The 17,072-nt window shown below is 38.3% G+C and overlaps 1 protein-coding gene across 8 annotated transcripts in view; it reads left to right on the forward strand.

The window, feature by feature from the left end:
• The window catches only part of LOC308567966 (uncharacterized protein), a 433,265-nt gene that overhangs the window by 109,461 nt on the left and 306,732 nt on the right, over positions 1-17,072 (forward strand). Inside the window, exons 3-4 of one of the 8 annotated variants that reach the window (XR_014000419.1) lie at positions 7,020-7,064; positions 7,541-7,603. The exons of the other annotated variants lie outside the window; for them this stretch is intronic. The gene's annotated coding sequence lies outside the window, so the exon portion shown is untranslated. Of the gene's footprint in view, positions 1-7,019; positions 7,065-7,540; positions 7,604-17,072 lie in introns of those variants that run through there. 8 annotated transcript variants of the gene reach the window in all.

Genomic DNA, 17,072 nt, shown 5'->3' on the forward strand with positions numbered 1-17,072 from the left:
AATAAATCCGCATTACCACAGGGCATTAGAGCTTCTATTTAGGGTTCATCTCTTCCTTCTTGATTTGTAAGAGTTCTGTATCAATAACATGGACCCTTTAAAAAGCTTAATTTTTGAAGACGGTATCTAAGTGTGTACTAAGTAACCTTGAAAATATTGCTCTGTGACTTCCTGGATCACAAAGCAAAGAGCGTCTTGGAAGGAATAATTTGCCTTCTTTGCTAAACAAGTTACTAAATGATTTTTAAAACATGAACTCTTCCAGAATGTACTAACAAATACTAAACCAACTTCAGTGGTTGTTCCGATATTTAGGTTGCTTCTTGTGTCTGCGGTGCTTTGAATGGAAGATGTAAAACACATTTACAAAGGGCAGAATGGAATACCAATCGGCTCTCGCCGCCAGACCTGCACCTGAGAAGGGCTCTCTTCTGCTTGTACTCAGAAATGCAAGCAAACTGAAAGAGGCAGCAAGCAGTGACACTAATTTATCATTGAGCTGTTTTGTATTCATAACTTTTCAATGATAGCACCTTTCTTTAATGCAGTATTGATTCAGCCAAGAAATGTTACTCTATTACTTCTTGAGCCATTGAATTAGGTTAAAGGACACTGTTATAGTTTTTAAGTGGAGACTGAGAATTTTTATTAACTGGCATCCCTTAGAATTTTCCAAAGGTCACTGGCTACGAGGTTGATTATCGGTAAGTATATGACAAATGGGGGAGACGGCTGGGTTAGCTCTAAGGTGCAATGCTACTTTAGGCAGCAACATAATTGGTGGAGAAATGCCTGGGAAGCCAAGAACCTTTGGTGACCCTGAGAAGAAGGCATAAGCCAATTCCGTCCATTCATGACTGACTCATTTTCTTACGGCCATGACGTGTGTCAGAAGAGGGAGACGACAGAGCTCAACACCCAGCACTTCTTTATAGTCCTAGACAGAGGGAATTCTGACTTCTTGTTTTTTCACTAAGTGTTACTTTCTTCTGGATCACATTCCCAACGGTGTCTGAGATGCAAGGATAAGCCTACACTGATAGATGCTCAGGTGGAATTTATGCTGGGTAAATGCAAATCCACAGAACGATGGCAAATATTTATAGAGAATTTTTAGCAAAATGATCTTTCGTGTAATGGGATTTGACTAGTTATATATTATATATATTCCAAGTTCCACAAATGTCATTTCTTGATGGATAAACCACACTTTTGGATATTTCTCACCAAAATAATGCATCTCTTTGTAGATTGAACCCTATCCTTTCTAGAGGAGGCTTTCTCCACAACTGAAAGATTGTTTGCATTTATTTACTCTTAAAAAAACAATAATTGCTTCTTCTTTTGTTGTTGTTGTGTTTTTTTTTTTTTAATGCAGAAACAGTTTCCAGAGACTCGGGAAGCTTGTCCTGTGATGCTTCATTGCCTTGCTTTGTTGCTGCAATAATAACTTGTGTTGATTGCAAGTTATTTTCACAGTTTGACCCACCAGCATTCCCTGTGGGCTGCAAACTATACTCTCTTTCCCCTCTCTTTCGCCGGTGTTACCTGTCTTCCACACTGACAGTACAATAGACTGTGAATATATTTCTGGAGTAATTTTCCACAAGTAGGGATGGTTACGAATAGAAGGCTCCCTGTGTATCTATGTTTTCAGGTTCTTCAGGAAGACTTTCCTTTACTAAAACATGTCTGGTTGATATTTCACTGAGAGTATCACTCCTGTGTTAAATGTTGAAATCAGATACCTCAGAGAGTATTCATCAAAGTTTGATTAGGCATTTGGATAAAGCAGTTTTCAAAGACTCTCCTGCAAGGAGTTTTGGAAGATTGAGAAGAAACTTGGAGACACTGTGACTCGGGGTGGGATGAAAGGGCTGAGAGGGGTTGTTAATGGTGGCTGAGAAGAATGAACTATGGTACTTGGAGGGAAAGAAAACGTTGTAAGAGTTGGACACACTCCTTCACATGATTTAATTTTGACCAAGATAATTCCAAGAGGAAATAGCACAGATTAATAGATACGCCCAAAGTGACAGGTGAACGGTCTTGATTTATATACTCCTTGCTCTACTGTTTATGAGGCTCGAGTCATATCACTGAATCTGTCTCATTTTACTCTTATTACAAACCTAGAAATTTCTTTGCATTGCTAGCCCTTCTTCTGTTTCAAGTACCCTCTTTTTTACCTGCATGCTGTTTGCAAATGGAGTTTTCTTGAACTGCTTCTACTATGGCATCTCCCCTCACTAACTTTTAGCAGGTTTCCATCCGCGAGAGATCAGCATCCAGACATTTCAAATAAGTATTTAGGGTCCCCCCGCCCACTACTGGCCCTATTGCAGCTTCACCACAGTTTGCCGTTTCAGGCATGTCTCCCACTGCCCCTTTACACAGAAACTCACATTTGAGCCCCAATTAAATGGACCTGCTCAATGTCCCATTAATAAGCCTTCTATTTTCTAACTTTCACATTGTCTCCCCCATGGTACCCTGGCTCAGAATGCCTCCTCCCTGCCTATTATGGTTTTACCTGGCCTGCAGGGTTCCATCGCCTCCCTCTCTTATCTGAATACTCCAGCTTGAAATGACCTTTCGCTCCAACCCTGACTGCATCTAGCATCATCCATTTGATACCCCAACTTATTGCTTTTGTGGAGAGTTGTTTTGCCATAGATACATCTTAATACAGTTCCCTCTAATGCACAGGGATATAGTCCAAGACCCCAGTAGATGCCCAAAACTACAGATAGTACCAAACCCTATATGTACTATATTTTCCCCATACAAATATACCTATGATAAAGTTTATTTATATTTAGGCCCAATAAGAGATTACCAACAATAATTAACAATAAAATAGAACAATTATAACAATATACTGTAATAAAAGTTATGTGATGTGAAATGATACAATGCCTTATATGATGAGATGAAGTGATATACTCAGAATGATGCACAATTTAAAACTTATGAATTGTTTCTTTCTGGAGTTTTTAATTTAATATTTCAGACCGAGGTTGACCTTGGGGAACTGAAACTGTGGAAAGGGAAACTGCAGGGAAGGGAGGGGACTACTGTACCTCATCTAGATTCCAGGTTCCTCAGGACAAGGGAGAGATTTTATATTTTAATATAATTTATTTCCTATCAACCAGTTGGTAGATGATAACACTCTGCATGGGACCCTAATGTTGTGAAGATACTATTTTTGGAAAATAACATATCAACATATATTTTATACCTTCCAAATCATAGTATAAAGGAAGTTAATAATTTGGTTTACTCTAACCTGCTTTACCATTTTATGTTGCCTTGACCATCCTCTGGGGCTCTCAGTCTAGTATCATCTAACAGTATTGACATATCAAATTTTCCACCCACTGGTCGTATTGGGGTTTTCACAGATTCACTCACCAAGACCTTTTTAACTTGTGTTTGAACTTGTTGACGGCTTTTTGTTTTTTTTTTGCTAAGCTATTCTGTCTATTATTGCCGTGTGCTTGGAGTAAAATATTTGCGTCAGTATTTGAATGTCCTATGTCATGGTGAGCAGTATCCACTGCTGTCTAATGAACATGCTTACTGGGTCATGCTGACTCTGCTAGGAGAGCAGTAAAAAGGCAAAGTAGCAAACCTAAGACACATGAAATTTATTTCTTGATTTCCTCCATTGGTTATCAACTCAGAGAACTGGTTGTGAGTTGGGGGGGTCATCCCACTGGAAAAAAAAGTGAATGGCCTGATTTGTCAGCACTTAAATAAGGATCGTCTCACTACCAGGGAAAGTTTTCTTTTTTTCTTTTTATTAATTTGGACTTTGCTTCTCCCTACTGTTGCTTTCCATATTTCAGGCTAGATCTGATCATTTTGAATAATCAGAACCACCCTATTAAAGGGATTTTCTACTTTGGTTACAATGAAAGCAATCAAGAATAAGCCTCGAAAATCTCAAATAATTAATCACTTCTTTTCTTTATTGTTATCTGTTCTTAAGAGTATTTTGTAATATAATCATCTATATTAATGGAACATCTTTCAAAAGAGAGGAAATGAAAGATATCAATTTATATTCTAATACTAAATATTATGAAACGTTTTACTATCTTATTCATGGAACCATCTCAAACTATTGAAACTCATCTTTCAATTCACACTTTTAAAAAATATCATATCTCTTGCTACATCTAGTAACAGAAATGTACTCATCCTAACAGCTACTGACTTTCAATTCAGCATCAGCAAATTTGATAGCAGTCCCGATGGAGGACTGTTATACGAACATGGCTTGACCTTGCTTTATAAATTACATGTGCTCTCTATAGTAAGGTATAAAATAAATATTTGTATATTTAATAAAATGTTACTTTTTATTATAACTTCAGAGATGTGTGCCTGAAAAATTGGCTTCAAGACTAATGAGATCCCCACACATAAGAATCTGAATAATTACGTCAAGGAGCAAGATACATTTGCCAAAGTACTGCCTAAGAGCCCTTCTTTCTCCTCTTAACACCTAAAAGAAACAAATCAGATGGATAACAAGCACATATAATCTTTGCACACTAACTTTTAATGTCCTATCCTACTGGGGGCTCTCAGTGGCTAATTCTGGGATTTAGAAGTTAAAGCATTACCCTGGTCAAGTCTTTGCTTTCACGCAAACATCTTTGAAAGACTTTGGACCACCGAAGCAAAGAGAGACATGAGCAAAACCAAGGAGCTGCTAATTCTCAAATTGCAATAATCATATTATCATTTAAGAGTTTACCATATCAAAAGCTGAAAATCCCATTTGACTAACAAATACAACTTCTCTCGACAGTTCATTTCAAAAGGTTCCCAAAGAACTGTTGGGCTTGGTCATTGAGGCTGGAAGGACGTGTTTACTGATGAGCTTGGACTCTTCTAGAAATAGTTCTTTGCTTCCTCTAGGGTATGTGTTTGAGATCTGGTCACAAATCTTGAGGAGGAGCAAAAGAGCAAAGAGATTTGTTCTTCCCTTATGTTCCTAAAAACTTAGATACTAGATTTAGCTGAAGTACGTAAGGGACCAGGCAGACGTTACCATCTTCAAGTCAACTTAATTTTCTGTATTTTGTATGTGTGTTTCAAGAGAAGGAAGTAATGAAAGGAGGTCATTGGGTAGAGGTTTGAGTTAACCATCTCAGATCCTGGGTTGAGACTATATCTCAATGAATTATCTTCCATTAAATTAATTGCTATAAATGGGAAGGCACTGTGACTGGCCCTGGGGGGATACAAATTATAGCTAACTACAGTTGTGAGTATACAAAACAAAGTTTATTCTTGTATTATTATTTATTAGTTATTGTGTTATTTTCCATATGAACAACTGTAAACCTACTTTTGCCCCACCATATATATATATATGTATATAATATATAGTTATATTATGCATGTATACTTATATAACTATTTAAAATGTAATCCTTTAAAATGTAAAATCCATTCTTAGCTGGCGAGTCTATAAAAACAGCAGCAGTCCAGATTTGGCATGTGGACAATAGTTTGTCAGCGCTTGGTTAGAAGGTCCCTGCCTCATGGGCTAGCCTCCTAATTTTCCCTCTTGCTCACTGTTTCTAGATATACTGACCTTTTGTGTGGCTCTCAAACATTCCAACCTCACTCTTACCCCAGGACTTTTGCACCTGCTGGTGTTTATGCCAAGGATGCCCAGCCCTGATTTTTCCATGTTTGCCTCTTTGTCATCATTTTGTTGCCTAGGAGACCTCAACTCATCAGGCCTCCCCAGACATTAGCTGATGCTGCTCCTCCCCCGACCTCAATTACTTTATCACTCTTAGAAATGATCTTGTTCACTAATATATGTACTGGTTTGTTGTCTTTTCTCCAACTAGAATGTGACCAACATGAAAATAGAGATCTTATCTAGTTTCCCATTACAATTTTGCTTCCAGCTATGGTTATTACATCATATTCTTGGAAAATTGGAGTAATCCATGACTTAAATTCTGGGTAGTGCAGATTTTGGATTCGAAGTATTAATCTACAATATTTAAATCATAATAGCTTTTGCAAGTACCTTTCCTCATTCAGCTTATATCATTCCTCATACATCAACATGCATTTAGATTTAAAGAGTCATAATAAATTACCCTTTTGGAAGGCCACTGTTATGCCATAGCCATGTTTACACAATGTCTAGTATCTTCAGGGCTAGATTCATATCATATTTTATATAATACCTTTAATAGTTACTATTTATACTTTGGATTGTCATCCATCTTCTCTTAATTTTTCAAGATGTTTCCCTGATTTTCCTGAATCTCATGTATGTGTGTGTATGTTTGTCTGTGTGTTAATAAGAATTTAGCCATGTATAGAGTTGTAAAAACAAACAAACTTGGAACCCAGTGAGGGGGACTACAGAAATGTTGCTCTCTCTAATATTATTGTGAGACACAAATTTCATGTTTAATTTGAAAGCGAAGATATAGAGTACACAGAGAGATATGTAAGGATGTTTATTGAAACATTGATTGTGATAAAATTTGTAAAGGATCTCAAATGTCTATCACTAAGGGATTGGTCTTATAATTATGGTACAAATATATAATATATATTGAAATGATCGTATAGGTCTATATTATTAAAGTGGAAAAATATCCACCACATGTTCTTAAAGGAATAAAGAAGTTACACACAGTCCATCTATTATGATCCTGCTTTTGTAGAAAATAAAAGATATGTAAGTACAAAGGCGTATGTACATATAAAGGGGAAGCTATCTGGAAGATTATACGCCTACTCTAGCATGTTAATAGAGATAATACTAAGCTTAGTGGTATTACTGATGATCTTTAATATTATTTTTTGTAACAACCATTTGTTACTTTTATTAATAGAAATAGCAAGCTATAAAATATGATAGTTATAAGTATATTAATTTATGAATATAAAATAAAATACTCTGTTAGTTAAGTCAAAATTTCTGTTACCTGCTGGGCACACACTTTTATTCTATTTCCATTTAGAAGCTGTATGACTGCCTTGTGATTTGAGACGGGATAAATAGGCGAGTATATTTCACCAATTTTACTGAACCCAATACTTAGCTTATGTAAGGAAGGAGATTCGTGTGTTTTGAAAATTATGCTTGGCCCAGGGAAATACTCTAGTGGCTAAATTAAATTTTATTATCCCTCCTATAATGTGGTCTCTGTGTACTTAAGAGTTATTTAGGCTGTGGTTTTGTTTTATATAGTTATAAGTATCCTGTTGATTCACATCCACAAAAGTCGGTTACTGGATAAAGGCTCTCCTTTGTCACCGTAACTCACTCCTTCTTGAGCCTAACTGTGATGCCTTTTCAGTCCAGCATATTGAATCGTGTCTCAGGAGAGGAATCTCCCTCAGATTTGTTGTCACTCAAATACTAAAATATTTATGGCTCTATTTTAGGCTTTATTAATCTGTTTTAAAAAACTCTATTTCAGTGGAATTCTCTGCTACATGCACATATAAATGGTACTGGATGCTTTTTATTTCTAGGAAGCATCTTCAACAAGGTTAGAAACCCTCCAGGGGAAGAAGGAAAGCAGCAGCCAAATGGAGAAGGTAGAGACAAAAACCTCAGCGACACGCTGTGCTTTTCCTGACTCTATATATTAATATTACATTATATTACATTATATCATAGTATTTTATTTTATTTTCATGAACCTGTGAGACTTTTAGTCACCTTTCTTCACTATGCCTTTCTACATAAATCTGGTATTTTGAGATGGCAGCTTCTTTTATATTTTTGTTGCAAGTTTCATTTTTGGTTTAGTCATTGTAGGAAAAGCTTTGCATGGCTACCATCCCTTTGGATTTTAAAACACTCTTTTCTTTCATTAAAAATATAAATTTGAGTTGATTGCCTTCTTTGTTCTTCAAGATCATTAGTGAGAGCTGCTTATTTTTACTAGAAGAATCCAGAAATTGAGACATTGTGAGAAATATTTTGAGTGACTGAAAACAGACACTTAAAAAAAAAAAAAGTTAAAGTTATTGAGGCAAAAAGGGAGAGAGGAGAAGGGTGGGGAGAGAACATGAGGCTGTCTGAAGCGGGGGGGGGGGGGAGGCAAAGGCACAGCAGAGGTTAAAGTGTGCTTTCTGGTGGAGACCAAGGTTGTTCTTGACTTCTTGCGAAGCAGAATTAATCTCTCCTGAGCCATCACTGGGTGGCTGTTAATTAAATGATACCACATCTTCTTATCTTCAGACTCTCCTAGCTCTGCAGCTAAGTGCTGAACTTGCTCTTTCAGCAGATAAGATTTCCCTTTGGCTGTTACCTGTAACTTTCAACGACAGCGCAAAGCTTCGACTACTTTAAAGTACTCCTTTTATTCACTTGCCAAGAAAATAAGAGTTGCTTAATTTTGCTGACTAAAATTAGTTTAGCAGTAATAGAAAAGATTAGGGGCTGTCTTCTTATGCTCTACTCTTTCCAGGTTTAAAGGAGTGAGATATTAAAGGTGGTATGTCATTCTGCAGGAATTTCCGAGCCAGAGCCCTGCACACTCACACTGTCTCGATGATTATACTTTTATGGTTGTCCCTGTTTCTGTGTGATTGGCTTTTCATTTAATTTTGCCTTCTTTCCTATTTCCTCTCCTGTACTGGAGCCAAGCATCATGGGTTCAGAAAATGTGATACTTCACAGTATTTGTATGTAACTCACTAGTAGGCCATCGTATCACTCAGGAGACCTTATCTTCTCCAGGGCTGAGCCAGTGATGCTCCAGATAAACTCCACTGGTTTCCTCTGCGTGTCCAGAGTCCTGCTGGGGACCCCAGCACGGGCAGGGAAGGTGTTTAGTCACGTAGGAGGGGGAGGGAATGACAGTGCACCATGGCCGTGCTTGCTTCCTCTCTGTTTAGTGGAGAAATTGAAACTCACGCTAAGGAATAGGGAAGACGTGATTCTTAAACATGACGACGTCAAGGGATCTGCAATACGTTCTTACACTTGTCATTGCGTCGTCTTGGCTAAGTTGCAGAAGAGATGCTGGGGAGGTCTGAAGCAGCGTGGATTCCCTGCTGTTCCGATGTCCTGCTTTAGGGGATTGTATTATGATTTTTTTTCTCATGTTTTCACTTTCTCCAAAATTGTCTTTGTGGGTTTTTTTTCCATCTGAAGTTTTGTTCATTCCTCATCTATCGTCCTGTCCCTTCCTTCAGTGAATTCCTCACCAGGATGCTTTTATTCTAAGATACTTGGTTCAAGAGGTCATTGTAAGTCTAGCAGCTTAATTAGGTGCTACTTACTCATGCAACCCATGTTTTCTGGGCCTTGTCCCCTTGGAAATCAAAACTTTGTCTGGTAGACACAACACACACACACACACGCACACTTCACTGTGATACAGGCACATTGTAAGAGATGATATTCTAGATATAGCATTGGGGCGGGAGAGATTAATTTGGACTGGGGAGAAGAAGAAGAATCCATCCACTAATATTTTTTACATTTTCATTTTAGGTAAGACATTGGTGTTAAACCTCTAGATACTAGATAGATTTTCTTCTTTCAGGGAGATTATATTATAGGACATGGACTCAGAAACCATCACAAATGATGGCAGGAAACAACAAAGTCAGGATCACTGGTGGACGCAGGAAGAGCTGGAAGACTTGGGAAAGGGGGGATGTGAGGCAGGGAGGCCTTTGTGGGAGATGTGGGTTTTTGAGAATGGATTCAAACAGGGAGGGGGCACAAGAGGGTGATTTGAACAAAAGTGAAAAGTGAATACATAACTCTAGATTGATGAGTACACCAGTGAGGATAGACTGTATTTACTCTGACTTAAAATTCCCTTGGACAGAATGTGGGAGGGCTCTAGAAAAGCTAGTTTGTGTTTGTAAAATAAGAGCATATGAGAGCTTGTCCTTTATGTCTGCTTTCAAGGTCCTTACCTGGGACTCTTTCTAAGATAGTGGAGTCAACTCAAATTCTGTACAAGAGAACAATTTACCTGCCAACTCTGGTCTGCAGCGTGAGGAGCTCTTTTGCTAATGGGCCAAAGGTATTTTCCTGCCTGAATTTGTTTTCCAACTGATAGCTTTTGCCACCTGACTCCTAGGTCTCTTGAGGTTATGCATCCCAAATGGTTTGCGATGGGGGCATTCCACTTAACTGCCTGGGTCCCACTGAGCAGGGCTGGAAGGAGAGAATGGAGAGTGTGCTTTTATAAGGCATCCAGCATTTGTGATAGTATTGTATGGTTTCCTGAGAGAGAATGTGTAGAAAAAATGGAGCAGCTCAGGCTAGGAGAAAAGGACCAGATGCATGATCCAATGTGGGAGAGAGTAAAAGAAAAGCATACAGAAGGGAAACATAGTCAGCAGATATCTGGCAGGCTGATGCCAAGTAAGAGAATGGATGGGTACTTATTCTTTGAGGAGTAATATTGGTCATTGGAAATGGCTTATCCAAGTTCATAATCATTGTCATAGGACACAGATGAACTTCTCTCTGAGATGCCAACCATCCTGCATAATGGAACACTGTTACGTTGTTAAAAATATATTTGTTGTGTCCACAGAGGCATAATAAATTGTAAGCAAGTGGAAATGTATTAAAACATGAGGTGAAAATGATTTGTAATAAATTCAAATATTCAGCCCAGGAAAGAGATACTAAATGAAGTTAAGTGCGAACCCATCAGTGGAAGCAGCTATGGGCGGTAGGATGACATGTACCTCAACAGCAGTGTGCCAGACAGCCAAGCTTTCACACAGCAGCTCCTGTATCAGTTCTGCTCCTCAACTATAACCCGTGGTGTTGGTGAAGGTGTGAGGGTTACTCAGGAGTTAAGAGGTTGGATGTTTCCTACTCTGACCAAAAGGAAAACTCTGAGAAAGAGTTAGGTAAAAAGTAGTCAAGGTAACCAAGGTAACAGCCCTCTATCTGGAAGTGTTGAATTCCCATTTCATAAGTTAAATAAATGCTTATTGAGCACTCCGTCTACGTCAGGAGCTGTGGGTGTAAGGTTCAGAATCATAAAAGAGGGAGGAAGACCAGACAGACATCGGAGGTGTCCGCAATGCAGAGGCAGTGACGAGGTTCCAAGCATCTGTTGGAGAAAGTACCTGCCATGGGGTTCTGTGGGGAGAGAATGATCCCTCTGGGCCAGGCTTGCCAGGGAAGCCTCAGAGCACGCTCTATATAAATATAAGCAAACAAGAGTATAGACGGTGGGGTGCAGGGGGTGGTAGCAAATACCCAGATGAGCTCTGCAGGGTGAGAGGGTTTATTGTCTTGATTAAGCACAAATTTCCCAGGGGGGGACAAAAGGCAGTTTGGCCAGAGACAGGGGAGATCCACACTGTGAAGGGCTTTGCATACCAGGCTAAGGGGCTGGGACTTTTCCCTCTCGATCTATGGGACAGGGACAAGTTCTGGAGTAGCAACATGTTTCCAGAATCTTTTTCTTACATAAAATTGAACGTAAAGAAGTTAGATAAAGCTCGTGGCACCTGTTAGAAAGTTCTTGCAGGAATTGAGATGGGAGATGATAGGGAGAGTTGAGATATTGTGTATTTCACTTCCATGAGGTCCCCAGAATTAGTATTTAATGGGTACAGGGTTTCAGTTTGGGGTAATGAAAAGCTGTCAGATGGATAATGGTGATGGTTGCACAATAATAGAAATGTACTTAATGGTATTGAATCGCACACTTAAAAAGAATTAAAATGGTAAAATTTGGATTATGTAGAGTTTACAACAATAAAAAAATCATAAAAGAAGATGCTGTGGTTTGGCATAGCCATTAGAAGACTGATGGACAGTGGGGAGAAATCATGAGAAATGGTTTCTCCTTTGGGACTGGAATATGGCTCATTTGAGTCATTAAGTTTGAGGAGAGTATATTCAAGTAGAACGTTTTTCAGGGTTTTGCAAAGTTCTCAGTGGTCATAGTGGGCTTAGAATAATGCCTCTCCTATGATGGAAACTAGTTAAAGCAGATGTGTTTCTAGCCAACTGCCTCTAACACAGAGACTCTCTCTTCTGAATGCTGTTCTAAAGTGAGGTGTTGAGATTTGTCCCTGGAGCTCTGTCAAGGAAAGAGAGGAGAAATAGCTTGAAGGGAAATTAATAGGAGTGTAAACCCTTCAGTTACTTCAAATATGTGAGGTTGGAATCAAAGAGGCTGTAGCAGTGCAAGAAACAAGTATGTGTGGGAATTTGTGGTCTTAGAATGTTGATATTTAAGTATATTTTGTTTATATGTTGTATATGCTAATTCATGTATTTTTAGGCCCTCTTGGTATGTCACTTCTCCTTCGTATGTGGATGATGGGCTTGTCTCCTAAATGAGATATTCAGCTCCAACCTTATTGAAAAGGGAAACAGAGATTTACTAGAGAACCTTGGGGTTAACTTCTGAATTGATTCAGGAGATTTAAAATCTTGTACTTTCTAATAACTGGATTCTGAATGTCAGGCAAAGTTCTCAGCAGTCATAGAAAGAGATATCCAGCAAAATAGATGATTGACAATTCGTGAATTGTTATAATTTTGTTGAATGTTTTGAAAGGTATTGCCTATTTATAGGATGCATTGTTAGACGCTGTGGCAATGAATCATTTTTGTTAATTGTTTTGTGTTAGCTCTTAGAGCATATTGTTGATAAATATATACAATTTGCATCATGTGCATATTTGATTTTGAGCAATAAGTACTTTTTAGTCACTTGGAACCCAAAGAACATACTATTCTATTACTGTGAGGCAGATTCATTTTAAATTGAGCTTTAAGTATATTTGGTGAGTTTCTTTATTTTGTTTAATATCTTTGTATTTTCAGAATTTCAAAATCATTGCTTTTATTTGCATTGATATTTAAAACCTTAAGATTCAAAGAGAATTATATTTTTAAAAAATCAGACCTCATGGTAGTTGCTGCTGTAGACAGTATTTTAAAAATTTTATTGGTAATACATTGCAGACGAATAACCTAAGGCTCTTAGTTTAAGTAACTTCCCAAAGGTTAGATGGTGGCAAATTCAAACACTGACCACTGGTATGTGGCATGCTTCTTTTCTTTTGACACCATTAACAATAGGTGAACTTGTAGAGTCACTTATGTCTTTGTTGATATTAAGGGAAGGTGGTAAACAGTTGAGTCATGAGTGATAGCTGATCCTTAAATATGTTTTTTTGGCCCACAATGGGGACCAAAATTTCTTTTTAAAAATTAATTATAAATGTCTAAAATCTACACACATACATAACAATCTAGATTTTGGAAATCTCTGAAAGCCAAAATAGTGGACAATACTTGCACACACTCTTATATGGCAACATTTGATTGGATCTAACTAGTGGCTCTATCTCTGGTTTACTGTGTTCTCAAGTACTTTTCCATCTATCCTACCTCATTCACTTCTGTTCTGTTTGGCCCATAAAGGCATCTTAATTTATGACCCTTGACACTGATAGCATAGAAACAAAAAATCAAGGACTACTAACTAAAGTGTGGCTTCAAAATTTAGAAAAGAGGTTAAGAAGTTCTTAACCAAAGTTGAGCTGTTCTGTTCTTAATGGTAAAATAGACTAGTGATATTTTCATGGTTTTGATCACTAGAATCATTCTTCATTGAGAGGAAAATGGGATTCAGGGATTCACATAGCTTTTATTATGTTTTGCTGTGTCTTTAGAGCCAAAGTGGAAAAATTGCAGGTGGGTTTCAGATGCAATAACAGTCCAGGAAATTCAGGCCAGTAGCTCATGGTTGGGTTCCAAGTGGTTTACCATAGTGGCCTTGCACTGAGGGGAGTCCATTTAAGTGAGGTCAATGAGCTGTCTGCACTATTTGTGCTTCCTGAGTGAGTTAATTCTATCACAGAAGGCATTTCAAGAAAAAAAGGGGAGAGGTGCTTTAAAGTCATGTCAGGATGTGTCCTCTGAAGCCCATTAAACTGAAAAGGCCATGGTATCAACATTTTTTTTTTCGTAGGCACTGACCTCTTGTGATAAATTGATGTGTCACATATTACACAGCTTGGTCCAGCCCTTAAGATTTGGAAATACTTTTTTAGAGAAAGAAGGAAAAGGGGGAAGTGTGGAGGCTGGAAAAATACACAACCATTTGATTTGTTCAGACACTTCTCCCGAAAGGGCAGTAAACATGCTTAGCTTATTTTATGGCTGAAGTCTTTTTATGTTTGTGCAACTCTGTTCTCCGGATCCCTGTTCACATGTAAATCCACTCCATCCTGCAGAAGCCAGGTGGTGCTGCTGGGAATGATGTTGCTGCTTCCAACACGATGATTTGGCTCCTGCATTTGTAGTGCTGTCAGATGTTTTACCTTCCAGAGAAGGGGATTCTATGGGATCAGGCACTATTCCAATGTTTTATCAGTGTTGTTTGCATTTGGAAATATATCTCAAAGTTTGGATTTTCACTTGAATGTAGGATAGAAACCTAACTGAACACTTTTCTTTTGTAGTTTCCTTCTTTGTTCTGATTGTCCTTTTTGTGCCCCAGAAATTCCCCAAGGAAATATAACATAGAAAAGAAAAAGTAAAATATATGCATCAGAATCATGCCTGAAAACAAAAGATGATTGGATTATTTATGTACCTTTTATCCAATGATATTAGCATGGCACTTTGGCTTGGCATTTAAAAATCTCCTCTCAGTGTCACCTGCATTGTCTATGCATTTTAATTTGAGGGTTACCTGTCCAAATTCTCTTTGTTGGAATTATGCCGAATATCACTCATCCTTGAGACCATGACTGGAATTCCCATCTCTTTTGTTTCATTTCTCTGGTATAGATAATTACGTGTTGGGTAGCTAACATCTTTCCTTGGTATTTAGCTCCCCTTGACCATAGGGGAAAATGCACCCTATAAGGTAGTCTATTGCCTCTATTCGTAGGCACTCTTAATCTATGAACTAAAAAGCTTAATTGCTAGAATACAGTATTAGCCAACATTAGGTTGGCAGCTTCACAAGGCTGTTGATGGATCCGCACCTTCCCAGCTGCATGCATGCTTACCTAGATTAATCCTAGTTTCCAGCATGAGGGCAGGGGAATGTTATGGTGCCTCTCCGTCCCTTTTATTTCTACTTAAATGAGCTCTGTTACCATTTTCTACCATTACATCATGATATCTCCTCTTGGATTTGAGGTCCTCTTTGAGAGAACTTTTGAGGGCCTTCTCATTCTGTTTTTTAACTCATTAGGGACTAGCCAACTATGGCTCATGGGCCAAATCTGACCCACCACCTGTTTTTGCAAACAAAGTTTTATTGAGACACATCGCACTCATTTGTTTAAATACTGACCACGGCTGCTTTTGCTTTATCATGGCAGAATTGAGTAGACCACTATAGCTGAATTACTAGAGGCTAAATAATGGATAATGAAGCTTAAAATATTTACTATCTGGTCCTTTGCAGAGTAATTTGCCAAATGCTGAACTATGCATTCATTTAAGACACATTTGTTAAGTCTGTACAATTTCGCGATGTAGTTGATGCTATAGATTGAAGTATAAGGGATATAAAACTTTCTCTCAAAGAGGTAACAGTCTTATGGAAGAGATAGACACATCTGCAATAGCTTAACCACAAAATAAATGCTCTAAAAGTGAATTTGACAGTCAATGAGTATAGAATAAGGAACACATAATTCTGCTGGGAGGGCCAGAAAAGGTGGTTTAGAAGAGAGCTTCATGAAGAGGCAGTCTGAATTTTTGACTTGCAAGACAAAGATCACTTATCCAGGTAGAGGATGGGAGCCCTAGGCCACAACTCTTAAAGATAAACATGAGCAAAGTTGCAGATGAAGATGAGAATAGGACTTCTTGGAAAACAGCAAGTAGTTCAGTTTGGCTGAAGCCAAAATCCTGAAGGACCGACACCAGCTAAAAAGCTTGTACTATGTGGAGCTACTAGAGTTTTCAAAAATGGTGTGGTGGGGAACAGAGCAAAGGGGAGGAAGAATTAGAAGCTGGTTTATCTTGATTGTGTAGATACTTATAGAACTTCTCTACATATAACTTTCTATTCTCTAGCTGGCCTATCATCTATTTGCTTTAAAAACAAATGTTTTTGGGAAAAGCATGGGGAGAAAAACTTTCATTCAGGTGAAATCATTATTATCCCACTTCAAGTTGGCATGTTTTTTGGGGTGGTGGTGGTGGTTCTCTTTTGGGGAGGTGTTGGATCGCTTTTTTAAATCTTTGTTGCAAGAAGGCAGCAAGTATCGCTTTTCGTTTATCCCAGTAAGAACCTGTGTATGGTGGAGAATCCTAACAACTCTCCGTAATTATTACAAGATAGAAGGAGACTATTCACTGGAAGTACTAGATTAGGTGGCAAGAATGCCTACATCCATTGTCTGTTTCCTAGGGTCTGTAAAGCTTTCTTTTTAAAAAATGTTTTTATTGATTTTATAGAGAGAGCAAGGGAGAGGGAGGTAGAGAAACATCAAAGAGAGAGAAACATCGGCCGGCTGCCTCCTGCACTGCACTGTCCCCCCCTCCCCCCACTGGGGATGGAACCAGCAACCTGGACATGTGCCCTGACTGGGAATGGAACCAGTGACCTCTTGGTGCACGGGGTGAAAACCAGCTGAGCCACACAGGCCAGGGCAGAGCTTTTTGATATTTGAAATAAATTGCTCTTCACATAGAGGTAGGAATTAAGCAAAATGAATGAAAAGAATAGTGTTTTCTTTGCCATGAAAACTCCGCTGACACTGTTTAATTAAAATATAATATTAATTAGTAGATAGCGCTAATGGAGATTAGCACAGCCAGTCAATTTATTTCCCATCTATCAGAAATGATGCTTTTAAACTTCTTACTGTGGTATTTATCTCTGTTCAGCTTCAAATCCCTCTCATCCCTCTTTGAAGTCTTAAAGAACAGTGTTGCTATCACACATCAGAGCTCAGAAATAGTCTTCCAAATCCCTGATCAATTGGGTTATCCAAAGGGTGACAATAACTAGCATTTACATAAACTTTCAGTACAGAAAGTGGCTTTAACATCGATTCTCTCATTTTGACTTCAAAAACTTGTG

The sequence above is a fragment of the Miniopterus schreibersii genome, assembly GCF_964146895.1.
Source record: "Miniopterus schreibersii genome assembly, chromosome: 15".
Classification (NCBI taxonomy): Eukaryota; Metazoa; Chordata; class Mammalia; order Chiroptera; family Miniopteridae; genus Miniopterus; species Miniopterus schreibersii.